The following is a 14,157-nucleotide window of genomic DNA, read 5'->3' on the forward strand; positions in this document are numbered from 1 at the left end:
TGGAACAGCAAGTTCCCCTGCCGGTCTAGGAATGGTAGAACGATGGGTTCGATGACGGTTTGGATGTACCGTGCACTATTCAGTGTCCCCTCGACGATCACCAGTGGTGTACGGCCAGTGTAGGAGATCGCTCCCCACACCATGATGCCGGGTGTTGGCCCTGTGTGCCTCGGTCGTATGCAGTCCTGATTGTGGCGCTCACCTGCACGGCGCCAAACACGCATACGACCATCATTGGCACCAAGGCAGAAGCGACTCTCATCGCTGAAGACGACACGTCCCCATTCGTCCCTCCATTCACGCCTGTCGCGACACCACTGGAGGCGGGCTGCACGATGTTGGGGCGTGAGCAGAAGACGGCCTAACGGTGTGCGGGACCATAGCCCAGCTTCATGGAGACGGTTGCGAATGGTCCTCGCCGATACCCCAGGAGCAACAGTGTCCCTAATTTGCTGGGAAGTGGCGGTGCGGTCCCCTACGGCACTGCATAGGATCCTACGGTCTTGGCATGCATCCGTGCGTCGCTTGTGTCCGGTCCCAGGTCGACGGGCACGTGCACCTTCCGCCGACCACTGGCGACAACATCGATGTACTGTGGAGACCTCACGCCCCACGTGTTGAGCAATTCGGCGGTACGTCCACCCGGCCTCCCGCATGCCCACTATACACCCTCGCTCAAAGTCCGTCAACTGCACATACGGTTCACGTCCACGCTGTCACGGCATGCTACCAGTGTTAAAGACTGCGATGGAGCTCCGTATGCCACGGCAAACTGGCTGACACTGACGGCGGCGGTGCACAAATGCTGTGCAGCTAGCGCCATTCGATGGCCAACACCGCGGTTCCTGGTGTGTCCGCTGTGCCATGCGTGTGATCATTGCTTGTACAGCCCTCTCGCAGTGTCCGGAGCAAGTATGGTGGGTCTGACACACCGGTGTCAATGTGTTCTTTTTTCCATTTCCAGGAGTGTATTTGGTGGCAGTTCCCTTGCCTCAACAAGGAAACGTTTGTAGTTGTGGATAGTGCAGCTGCAGTATGTATTTGAGTACAGGGGTCTAGAAGCCAGTCCAGTTTAGATATCAGATTTCTTGCCCCCTTCATGATAAAATACACACATATAACCATACTGATCTCAAGAATCCTACCCAAGATGAGCATATTTTTCAGTTGAGGTTCCCACTGTTCATACAACATTTTCATTTCTATATTGGAAGAAATGATGGAGGTCTCTGTATTTAGTCAGAGCTTGTTCATACTGTCTGAGCAATGCATCTCTCTTCGCTCCACAAAAATAAAGGCAAATAATTTTTCCAGGGCTATGTCCAGACAAGTCTTTTGGTCACATTCAAAGGTCTGTCAAGGCATGATCAATTGTATATGATGTTTCAACAGAATAAGCTGTAAAATACAGACAGAGATCAGCAAATTGTAAGGTAGGCTCTTGATGAGAAACATGTTTTGGAGGTCCTGTATACACTATGTACAGGATGACTCAGTAGGTCTCCATAAGGGAGAAAGTGCCAACTTACAGGCCCAACTGTATTTAGATTGTACTTACCTTACATCAAAGATTTAAAGCCCCATATTAGTTAAAGGGATAATCTGGCTGATATAAGCATTTCTTTTCAAATAATGCTATTGAGCATGTGTCCTGTGCCATTTTGTTGAGAGATGGTTACCCCCTGTTATATGTAATAAAGCAGTTAATTCAATGCTGCTGTAATTCTCTTTTGGTGGCTGCTAATAAAAGCAAAGTGTTCACAGCACTGAATGAGAGGTAATAAAATTTAAACCTGAACAAATTCTAATGTAAATGATTAAGTTTTCAGTTGAAGTAAGCTACGAATCTAGATGCAAGGATCCCCTATAAACTGAACTATACAATAGCACAAGACTTCCATTGTTCTGTGAACAATGAAGGGTTGTGTTGAAATATACTCATGCAACATACTTTCCTTTTGAACTTCTTTTGCTAACTATTGGTGGCTGTTTTTGTATGTATTTAAAACTGAATCCAACATTATCTTTGTTGAGAAAAGCAGCTTACATAAATTGTTTTCAATGTAACCACTGTGCCATTGATAACTTGAGATTGTACATTTCTCACCATACCTTCTTGCAAACAATTTCTGTGCACGTAAATTCAAAGAAAACATTTACTGGTGTATGTTGTCATCTAATTTTCTTTAAAATTGATAAATTACAGGTTTGTTCCATTATTAGCTGGGAGGTGGTTATCCAACTGGCTTCTCTAATCCAGTCTGGTCATCTGGCATTTCTGTGGCTGGAAACATTCCTGGCAGTCAGAACAGAGAACCATCACATGTGGAAAGGACTCCTATTATGAATTGATTCCCATAAAAAATAAATGAACATTGGCAGTTATAGGTAATGTGGAAGTGTACATTTGTAAGAATATACTCTTCTCAAGCACTGTGAATATAAAATGAACAGTTGCAATGCTGTGCAATTTGGAAAAATGTTAATACCAGTGTTGTCTGCTTGTAGGGTCTATGTAGCAGTTGGTATTTTCTAACAAAATTGTTTCAGCTTGTAAGCAAATGTTAATACATATGTATCTCATTGGCCATTGTGTTATCTGATTTATCAGATTGATTATACTTACTTGAAACCTATTTTATTATGCAGAAAATTGTAGTGCAGTTTTTATGTGAAAGTGTCTTGGATAAATTATTGCAATCATTTTTCTTATATATCAGAAATGAGTTTCTAACATATTTACTATATATATATATATGCATATATTATAAAGAATAGATATCTACAGATGAAATTTATTTAGATGTACAAATACTGTATTGCCCTGGTGAATGTAAATTTTATTCTGCCCTTTAAATAATTTAAAAGTATCAAAATGGTGGCTACATATAGATTCCAGAGCTCAGTGTTATACTAAATGGTTTAACGTTTAAACATGCTGCTTCCTGTAAGTGCAGGAAGAATGTTGTACAGAATTATGTGGATAGCTTATATTTATGAAGAATGTTCATAGTTGATATTGTATAAACAAGTTGGCAGTTGATTCTTTTGTCTGGCCATAGAAAAAGCATTTTAAGTTTATTTAGAATCTTATTTGTACATAAATTGTAAACTTGGAAAAGTTACTGGGAGGGCAATAAAGCTCTTTGTCTAAGTTGGTTGTTCTAAAAATTTCTTTGACCTGTCATCCATCAAACTTTGTTTGTAGGTGATCTAACATTCCTTACATCATCTTAATGGAGAAACAGAATGTGCTGTGAAAATCCATCCACTTGTCAGACCAGTAACAAAATGTTGATGTGGTTGAAAACTTACAGAATTTGTAAAGTCGTTGCATTACTACTTTTCAGAATATTAGTGTTCCCCATTTGTGCTGGATGAATATTAAAAATATGTGCTACCCCAACATAGTGACTGGAAAACAGGTCATATAATCACTCCTTTCATAGTGAAATCTCTGAAATAGTCTCAAATTATTCCTTAGGAAATTTCAGTACTAGTTGTACTAGTAACCTTTTTAACAGACTTTAATGGTCACATACTGATTTTTATTTTTACAATTTTAATGTGTGGAGGTGCAATTGAACTTGTACTGTTCTGATTCATGATGGCTTTTTGTAGTCAATTTGATTCTATGTAATTAAGTACTGGATATAATTTGATAGTAACTGTAACATTCATTGTGATGCTACACATATACAATACATATATATTTTTAAGATCCAATTATCAGTTGTGTACATAACTGTAAAAATGTATGACCTGTTTTTTTCTCTTATTAAAGATACGTATATTCTAAATTTGTTTCCTTATTAAACTAATATTTTCTTGCTGTTCCATAAAATTTATCTAAAATAACAAGTGAATGTTGCAAAATGTAGTGCACAACTTTCAGTTGAAGATAGTTTGCATGTGAAAAGTTTTAAATTTTCATATAAAATACTTTTTCCCCTCATTTAACCAAGTTGTGACTCAAGAATTTGCTTCTTGTTGACACATTTGTTGATTTGAGAGGTATTGTATGAAATACAACCCTTGAATTATAATGCTCTCAATTTGACAAAATACAAAAGTTTAATCTGCCAAAAATTTTAGTGACACAATTTGTCTAGAAATTTAGGAACAAACATACTGGATTTCTACATAGAAAATAACTACTTGGCACACAAAGGCTCTGTCAGGTAAACAGTGTTGAATCGGTGCTGCAGTATGTGACTTTGTAAAATAAAGAACTGAACAAATGTTCATTTGACATGTCCATAAAGTGGTCACACAGTCAATCAAGCAAATAATAAATTTTATTTATGTCAACTACATTTGTGGACAAAGCTGCTGTAGCCTCAATTTCAGTTAATTTGATCTGTGGCAAGAGGTTCTCCCAACTCAAACCCATGCCACAAGAATCATATGCCTGTGTAAGACCTGTCCAAGCCACCCAGTCAGCACTTTCTGCTTCAGTCCGCACACAGGCTTACCTTCGTTCATCAGAGGCAGTGCCACATACCAGCTCTGCAATTACTGCACAGTTTGTCATGGTGGTACAACAATCAGCTCTCAACTAGAATGGGCATCACCAAACAGTAGTATATAACCAGCTTTTAACTAGAATGAATGGCCACCACCAAACAGTAGCCAAGAACAAAATTGACCATCTAGTGGCACAACATGTAACTAACCACAGCAGGTTAATTTCAATGGCAACGTCATAACATGGGTCATCTGTATCTATCCCTCAAACACCAGCTTTTCTGAACTACACATTCATTCTGACATTGGCCAGAAACTTACTATTCTCGATTTATATGTGTGAAGTGAAGCATGTTTCTCAGAATTATTAACAGTTTGAAAAATTAGTATCTGAAATAACAAATACCTGGTTTTAATAACCAATCCAATCACTTAAGAGGTATGGAATGGAGGATTTTCATTCCAAAGTGGGAAGAGTGGTTTACTTCATAACTTAGTCATCTTTTAGGTTGTGACCCATGGGCCTGTTGCTTCAAGGGAAACTGTCCTCATTGGTAGTGAGGTGTTTTCCTAGATACATTTTTGCCTTATAGTCTAGCAGCATCTTAATAATGCTGTTATTAGTATCAAAAGAAAAATTCACTTGGAAAAAATTAGAATATGAGAAATCAATTCTGGTTAACAATTCTAACTCCTAACTTTTTCGTTCCATGATAAATTCGTTCAACATGTTTTCCAGTTTTACTCTACTGTTCTATAATTTACATTGGAAATGTCCATTTTCTTCCATTTATTTTCATGGTTTAGCTAAGAATACGTAACCTGCTGCAGGTCTTTGAATTCTCATCTGGCAGTCAAGTATATACTTCAGACTTGCTCAACTACTGTCTGAGTGTTTCTAACTTGAAGAATGTGAGGCAGGTAACTACCTCAGCAGCTCCTAAGATATTGCAGTCCACTTTGTGGAGAACATAGTAGATTGGATACCCTTACTACTGTGACAACCTTGCCTTTGTGGTAATGACAAAAATCTGTTAATACTGATCATTGTCACCTACATAAAGAACTTAGGAAGAACATTTTAGAGCACCAGTTCTTGTCTTCTAAATTCTTTAGTATAGTCTAATACTTCCTTGTGGAAACTTTACAAAATCCAATTATAATTATCGCAACTTGAGTTTACAAAGTGTATAGAAGTACCACCATCCGAATTAATAGCTACTCTGGTTTTTGAAAGCTTAACTTTGATTACTCCAATGCAGACTGCCAACCATACAATAATACCCCACTCAAAATACCTTAAACTCATTAATTTCCAGTATACTGAAAATTTGCAGAACTACACATGCTTTCTCTTTTTGAAAGCTGCTGCAATCCACCCAGCCTCCTAAGGGCTGTCTCAGTAGTTCCAAGTCACATCAGGTACAGGATGTGCTGACATTGGAAGTAATACTTCACTTACTTGGGGTCTGAGCTATAAGAGATAAAAGTATGCTGCCATCAGATCTGTCACCATCATCACACTTCAAAATTAGTTTCTCATTTACGCCTTCCATAATCACCTCTGTCTTTATAAAAAGAATTGTTCATTAGTTTTCTCTTTTATAAATATTAATGCAGCAGATAAGATCACTGCACTGAATTTGTTTCTTATCTTTATTTTATTTATTTATTCATCCGTAGACAACTTGTGTTGTATGGATGTCGTCAACTGTATACATGGAATGAGTATATACATAATAGTACTTCTGGTAGCACATATTTCTATGGTGCAACTTAATTGTTTGTACACAAAACAAATACAGACCAATCTTAGTTACAAATAAATATAAATTTACAAAATATTCTTGCATGGATTACACAAAACAAATACATACCAATCTTAATTAAAGATAAATATAAATTTACAAAGGTACTCTTGCATGAATTGAGGTGAACACATGTCATTTACAGTATTCTTTGACAGTATAGTAACATTTATCTGCTAAATAATTTTTTGCAGCTTTCCTAAAGGCATGTATTCCAGTTTCAGCTTTGATCTCCTCTGGAAGTCTATTATACATTTTTAATCCATTAAATAATAAACTATTTTGGGTTTTTGTTTTGTTTTTTCGTATTAGATGCAAATGGTGGCAGGATCTAGTCCAGTGTTGGTGTATAGATCTGTTTTGTGTGTACTGGTCAATGTGTTTCTTTATATATATCACAGTCTGAAAGATGTATTCACATGGTACTGTCAAGATTCCCATGGTTTTGAATAAATCAGTACAGTGAGCTCTCTTGCTGCTTTTTGTTATTATTCGTACTGCCCTCTTTTGGAGCTTGAAAATTGCTTGTATGTTCTGCACATTTGTACCCCAGAAGGTTATGCCATAACTAATTATTGAATGCACATATGCAAAGTATGTTGTCTTAGCACATGAACTATTACATACTGACAATTATCCGGAGTGCATAGCAAGCAGTAGCAATTTTCTTTTCTAGTGCTGCAATATGGTCAGTCCAGTTAAGCTGTGAGTCAACATGCATTCCTAGGAATTTTGTGTTTGTGACACAATCTATAAGTTCATCTTTAACTCTTAGGCCTATGTTATTATGTTTTTTATTTATGTGGAAATTAATACTGTTTGTTTTTTTTTAATATTGAGGGTTAATTTGTTGCTTACTACCCACTTGCATACATGATCGAGAGTTTCTTCAGCTTTGTCTCTCAATTTGTCTGGTGACTCGTCACTGATAAGGATGCTGCTATCATCTGCAAATAGTATTGCTTCCCCGTATTTGACACTCTGGGGAAAATCATTGATATATATTAGGAAGAGTATTGGCCCTAACACACTTCCCTGAGGGACTCCTATGTTAATATGTTCTGGTTTGGAAATGTGTTTTGTCAATCTGCAGAACTTCATTTGTGAGATCTCTACACACTGTACCCTATTTTCCAAGTACGATTGAAACCAATTATTTACTGTTCCCCTTATTCCTAGTGCCTCCATTTTGTTTAGTAGTATTTTGTGGTCTACCATGTCAAATGCTTTGCTAAGGTCAAGGAATATGCCTGTTACATGTTCACCTTCGTCAAGTGCTTCTAAGACAAAATTTGTGAAGTGAGCTATTGCTGTACCTGTGCTTCTTCCTGGCCTGAAACCAAACTGTTCTTTACACAGTAGGTTGTACTTGTTTAGGAAATCCATTAGTCTCTTTTTCATTATATTTTCTATTACCATGGAAAAGGATGAGAGTAATGAGATGGGCCTATAGTTTTCTATATTTTCTGGATCGCCTTTCTTAAATAGAGGCAGGACTTTTGCACATTTTAAGTATTCTGGGAAGCAGCCTGCAGTGAAAGATTCATTTATGATGTGTGCCAAAGGATGTTGTATGCTGTCAATGCAGTCCTTCAGTAAGCACACTGGCACTTCATCTAAACCTGCTGATGTTTTATTCTTTAGGTTCTTCACACCCATCCTTACTTCTTCTGTAGAAGTCGGTAACAGTAACATTGATTTATCCATATAGTTCAATTTTTGTTCAGGCTGTTTTTTGCCAAACTTTTGCTGTAGCTTGGTAGCAACACTGCTGAAGTACTCATTTACAGTATTTACTAGTGTATTCGGGTTATGTATAATAGCACCATTATGTTTAATTTGAATGTTTACTGTTTTTAATTTATTACTGTTTGTTTCCTGTTTGGTAACAGTCCAGGCTGCTTTAATTTTTATTTTCTGCCTTTTCTATAATACTGTCATTGTGGGCTTTTTTTGCATCTCGTAATACTCTTCTGTATATTCTTTTGTATGTGTGGTAGTAGTTTAGGAAACCAGGATCACTATGGTAGTTTTTTAACCTGTTCAGTTGTTTGAGTGTTGCAGAGGATTTCTTATTCCTTTGGTCACCCAGGTATTTCTTTTGTGTGAGTGTACTGCAATTTGCACCTTTGGGAATGCTTCATCAAATCTGAGTTTAAATAGTGACATGAATGTAGAAAATTTCTTATTTACACTTCTGTATGTGTATGTTTTAGTTGTATTGTCTATATTTATGTTTAATTTTAGGATTTGACAGGAGTGATCAGAAAGGCCAAGGTTATCTACAATAATTTCACAACTTTCTTTATCTATGTCTGTGATGATGTGATCAATTGTTGATGATGAGTTTTTGGCTATCCTCGTGGCTCTGTTAACTAATGGTGATAACTTATAACAGCGCAATATATTCAAGAATGAGTTACAGAATCTATCTGGGTTTTGTGTGTTTATATTTAAGTCTCCACAAATGAGAACCTTCCCTTTAGGATTCGAAGCCATGTCTAGAATCTGGATTAGTTTTGCAGTGAAAGTATCTATATCACCACTGGGTGAACGGTAAATACATATTATAGTTAACCTTTGTGCCTCATCTGTCTTGCTTATCTCTATGGCTGATATTTCTATGTGTTTTTCCTCACTTACAGAATTAATATCATTTCTAATTTTATAGGCAATTCCTTGCTTAACATATATACATTATCCACCACCTCTAATGGTGGTTCTACTATAATGACATGCTAGTATATATGAGTTTAAATTTATTAATGTTATTTCAGTTCCTCTACACCAATGTTCAGTAATGCAAGTGACTGAACTGTTTAAAGTTTGTAGTTCCACTTCTAATTGTTGCAGTTTGTTTCTGATAGATTGTATATTTTGATGAAAGACTGAGAAACGAGCACAGCTTACCTTGCCTGTATCGTTTGTTTGCATTTTGTTGACAGTGACTGATGCTTTGCGCCAGTTTGTCCCAGTTTTTTTCTCCTCTTGGTGCTGAACCATAAAAAATTCTCCTTTGGAGTGATGTACTTTCTTGTCCTCTGGCTCCTTCTGATGGGGTGTGGTTTAGCTGGTGGCTTCTCCATTGGTACTGTCGTTTCTGGTGCTACTGCTGTTGTTGGCTTTGCTGTTGTCTGTCCCACTGTTGCTGTGTCTCCCGTTCTTATTGTTGGTGGTGGTGGTGAAGGTTCTGCTGATGTCAGTTCTGCTGCTGACGAGATGACTGCCTTTGTTGATTTTTCTTGTACTGTGGAATGTTCTATTACTGATAGTGGTATAACAGTTGTTTTTGTGTTGAAGGTGTTTTGAAGTAGTTTTAATTCCTTCATTATCATGTTCGCCAGATATTCTTTCCCAATACTGTTTAAGTGTAGTCCATGTTGTGTATGGAATCTACGACCTATATTATTTATATTAACACATTTAACATTTTTAAAAGTCTACAGATTTTGGCAAACTGATAGTTGGCTTTTTGTATTTCTGTGTTTACACATGATTGGTTATCCAGATCGTGCCGATGTGGTGTATTCACGATTATCACATTTGTATGCATGAGGTTCGTCAGAAACTGTTTAAGATAACGTGTAGCATTTGCAGTTTCATTTTTATATATATCGTTTGAATCTCCGATGAGTATTACACAGTCTTTATCGTGTAGATTTTTAACCTCTCTAGATTCAGTCGTTTTTATTATTTCCGCTAGTGGGGCTCCAGGTTTTATTATGCTACACAAACTTTTATTAGTTTTCTCTTTAATTTTCTTTGCGAGTCCACGGCCATGACTATCTGAAAGCATGAGTATTTTATTGTGCGAGTTATCTGTTACAATGTTTTTCGTTTGAGTGTCTGTTTGTATCAGTATTTTGTGACGTACTTCAAGGTCATTTTGTACCAGTATTGTCTCATGAAGTTCATGCGACACTTTATCGCTGTTTCGAGATTTTTTGATGTGTTTAGACTGTTCACTAGTGGTTTTAGGCCTACTATCTTGAATGCTTTTCTTCCCAAGCGACTCGTAACGGCTCGTTTTACCCTCGCTGTCTACAATTGCGAGTACTTCAAACGAGTTTTCATGCACGAAATTAACGTTGCGGTCATTGTTCACACGATTTAACACTTCTTGTTTGTTGTTTTTAAACGTAGCTTGGTTGTTTTTAAACGTAGCTTTGTTCCAGTTTTTGGAAGCAGGCGAAATGTTTTGCACTGAGTCCCGCGTGTAAAACGTACCTTGTTTTGATCGGAGATCATAATTTTCTTTCTTGAGGCATGAAATTTCTTTACGAAGCACTTCGACAATTTTCTGTAGGCTGATAATACGTTCATTTAATTTTGTTGTAACACCATTATCATTCACATAATGACTGTTTTTCACTACGGAGCTGTAATTTTCGCGCACAGGAATATTACGAACACTTGAATCTGTCGCCATTTCCCAAGTGTGTAAGATTGTGTAATGTATCAGTGGATAATTGTTAATATCACAGTAAAGTGGCTTTTCGTAGTTATCATGTGGAAATTTTTTCAGTGTCAATGATTTTCAATTGTCTGCAAAGATATTTTGGCACTGCTTCCATTGTGCTCAGAACCACTGGCTCATGCCAGAGTCACAGCAGTTAGATTTAAGTCCTAACTAGTAAGTTTTCCCATTTGTTCCTCATCAATTCTGCTATCACCTAGGATAATATTGTCAGTGATCTTCCTTTGTATCCACAGTTATGAAGTCTGGTGTACTGTGTTCCAGCATTTGATCTGCCATAACCCTTTTGTGGGCAAAATTATTGAGCAATTTTTTTTTTAATGAATGGAGAGCAGATAGTAGTTAACAGATAGGTATATTTATCATACAGAATAACAAATTTGCTCCAACTGTGAAAGTGAGGTCACACAACAAGGTGTTCTTTTTTTTTTATGGGGTTTAAGGGCGCTCAACTGCTGAGGTCATTAGCGCCCAGTCACTGTTGTTAGAGCACATGGAATCTAGTAAAACTCAAGGGGATGGGGGGGACACCAGAAGGACCTGACAAAGATGCGGATAAAATAAGTAAAAAGGTTAGATGTCATTGGACAAACCAGTTAAAGTTATAAAACGCAGAATACGGGCAGCTGCTCGAGCGTCATCAGCTAAAACATCTGGTCAAGTAGATGGCAGGGAACACAACAAGGTGGGAAGTGTTCTTCCCACTGCCCTTCCTTGGAGTTAAATGACAAAAACAACTTTTTCAATATATGTCATATTTATTTGCTAAATTTACTTCTCTTGTTATAATGATTGTTCGCAATTACTTGCCATGAAATTTTGTGAAACATGGGCCTATGCAAAGTGGTATTTGACAATACGTACAAACACAGCGAGTGCTGTTTTCCGCAGCTTTGGTACTACAATGATGGCACCCCCAGTAGGTTTCTCCTAAAATGGGTTGATGCTCCCCTCCAGCCACATGGCAAACATCTTCAGATACGTTACCCTTTTTGCCAGAAAGACAGGTTTTTGTCCTCCTTTTTCAGGATGAGAAGCCAGCAATCAATTGTCTGGCTAGATGGATCCTGTATGTGAGCTGATCATGCTGTCCACTTTCTCTTTTACATATTTTCCACAGGATAAAACTGTTCACTACAGCAACGTCTACCAGGAAATAAAATATTCTGTGCCACCATTTTACAGCTTTCTCGTAATTGATCAAACTTATTGACACCACCTATTATTTTGTTGTATTCTGCCACAACTTCAGGGCAAGAAATCTCTGTACTAGTACCATCCTTGTTTTTCCTTTTCACTGTGGCTGTTTCTCTTGGGTCATGAATTGAGGACAGGAAAGTGACTGGGCAGTTATCCATCCATTTTACCGCAGAAATGGCTCCTTTTGTTTCAAACTGGAATTCTCCTTGTTCCAATTTTACGTTTTCCTTCATAAATTTGGGTAAATTTTTCTGTTGGTCTTCACTGTTGCACATCCATACACACATTTCTTCAAAAGTGTTGACATCAATTTCATGGTGGTGAAGAATCTGTCAAATGCAACTACATTATTTTTTTTATTTATTTCCTTTGTTAGATCTACTGCAACCCTTTTGCCCAATTTATTTTCACTTTACGAATATTCTCCAAGAATAGTAGCTGCAAGTTTTCCTTCGTTACCTTTGTTTCATATCGAGGGTTTTATATTTTCTTAAATATTGTTCGGTCTTTGGGGTGAGGAGGTTCTTTGTCTTCGTCGATGGCTGTGATGGACTTGTAAGTCACTATCTGCCTATACTTGCCTGTGTAAACATCAAAGTTCATTATACATCCAGTGAGTGAATCTCACAAGCACCACACTGTAGCCTCGTTTCACCGGCTTCATTGGCATATACTGTTTCATAGATGATCATCATTTGAAAGGAATCATCGATTCATCCACTGACATAAATGATGAGGGCTCACAATTATTATTACAGCTCTGCAAAAGCTTTTCCATCAATGGCCATAATTTATGCATTTATCATATTCTGGATGATTTCTTGGCTTTGCAGTTTCGTTGTTGTTACAGTGAACATTCTCTACAATCTTTTTAAATCTTTTGCTTGCCATTACATTAGCAATTGGCTCTAATTTTAGTTATGAGACCTGAACTCCAGAAGTTAGAGAGAGCAGGAAGTTGATGAATTACCATTAGAATAAGACATCCTATATAAGCTCTCATTTCTTGAGTAGTTCGTGTCCACCCAGGTTTTTGATGGATATCTACTACCACAATTTTGTTTTGCATACAAGTTTGTTTTATTTACAATGAGAGTGAAAACATCACCATCAAAGAACGTAGGAAAATGAGTGAGCTCCCGATCATTGGCACTACAGAGAAATTTTGGTTTTCCTTCCATTCGTGTTTCAAAGTTGTTCTTTACATTGTCGAAGTAAGAACAGTCGCCGTTCCATTCTTCTTCACTTTCACTGTCCAACATATCACTACTGGCAACAGTCAGAAGCACGAATGATTTCACTGTCATGTTCATCACCATAAATGTCTTGTTCCACAGAACATGCCTTGAAGCACTGGTGACTGTTTCATCTAGAACATTCAGTTCATCTGCAGCACCTCCATCTCCTTCAGTTTCTGAATCACATTCATCAAGTAATGAAAATAATATATTGTAAATTTCATCAGCATGTTTGGGATTGCTGAGGTCTAAGGAAAGAGACATCTGAAAAGAAAGCAATGCCAAGAAATAGAGAACTGGAGAGTGTAAAAAATACTATGACAGATTCAACAGAAGCAAGCACTTGGTTTGGTATGGTAAACTTGACAGTCTTTAGTAACATAACGATCTGTGCATTATTTCTGAAACTCACTAAGTCAAAAATGTCAAATAAACATGGTAAAATATAGAAATATTGGTTCTAGAGACGTAAAACAATGGGCTGCCAAAGAGGCAGTGGGAAGGATCCTTCCCACCAACAAAATCAAATACTACAAGTAAAATCCACAAGTAATGTAAGTAAAACACATTTTACAACAAACAGGGCAGACCAAATACGAGGGCTATCCACAAAGTACATACGTTTTGGAATTAAAAATAATTAAAGTATTGGAAAATTGTTTTATTATATACTGATGAAAGCCACACTTAAATACTACTTTTCTACATAGTTGCCATTTAAATTAAGGCACTTATCGTAGCGATGGACGAGCTTGGAAATTCCTTCGTCACAAAATTCAGCCGCCTGCGCCTTCAACCACGTAATGACTGTCTTTTGGGACAGAAAAGGTGTGATTTTTGTGGATTTCCTAGAAAGAGGCACTACAATAAACTCTCAAAGGTATTGCCAAACTCTGCACAACCTCAGAAGAGCAATACAAAACAAGCGCAGGGGAAAGTTGGGCTCAAAGATCTTGCTGATTCACAA

At 37.3% G+C, this 14,157-nt stretch overlaps 1 protein-coding gene across 2 annotated transcripts in view; it reads left to right on the plus strand.

Annotated features, from left to right (window-relative positions):
* Positions 1-3,800, plus strand: part of LOC124804285 (ras-related protein Rab-5C) — a 30,697-nt gene extending 26,897 nt beyond the window's left edge. For both annotated transcript variants that reach the window (XM_047264739.1, XM_047264740.1), the window contains exon 6: positions 2,207-3,800. The gene's annotated coding sequence lies outside the window, so the exon portion shown is untranslated. The remainder of the gene's footprint in view (positions 1-2,206) is intronic.
* The last annotated feature ends 10,357 nt before the right edge of the window (positions 3,801-14,157 follow it).

Source organism: Schistocerca piceifrons, chromosome 1, assembly GCF_021461385.2.
Source record: "Schistocerca piceifrons isolate TAMUIC-IGC-003096 chromosome 1, iqSchPice1.1, whole genome shotgun sequence".
Taxonomy (NCBI): Eukaryota; Metazoa; Arthropoda; class Insecta; order Orthoptera; family Acrididae; genus Schistocerca; species Schistocerca piceifrons.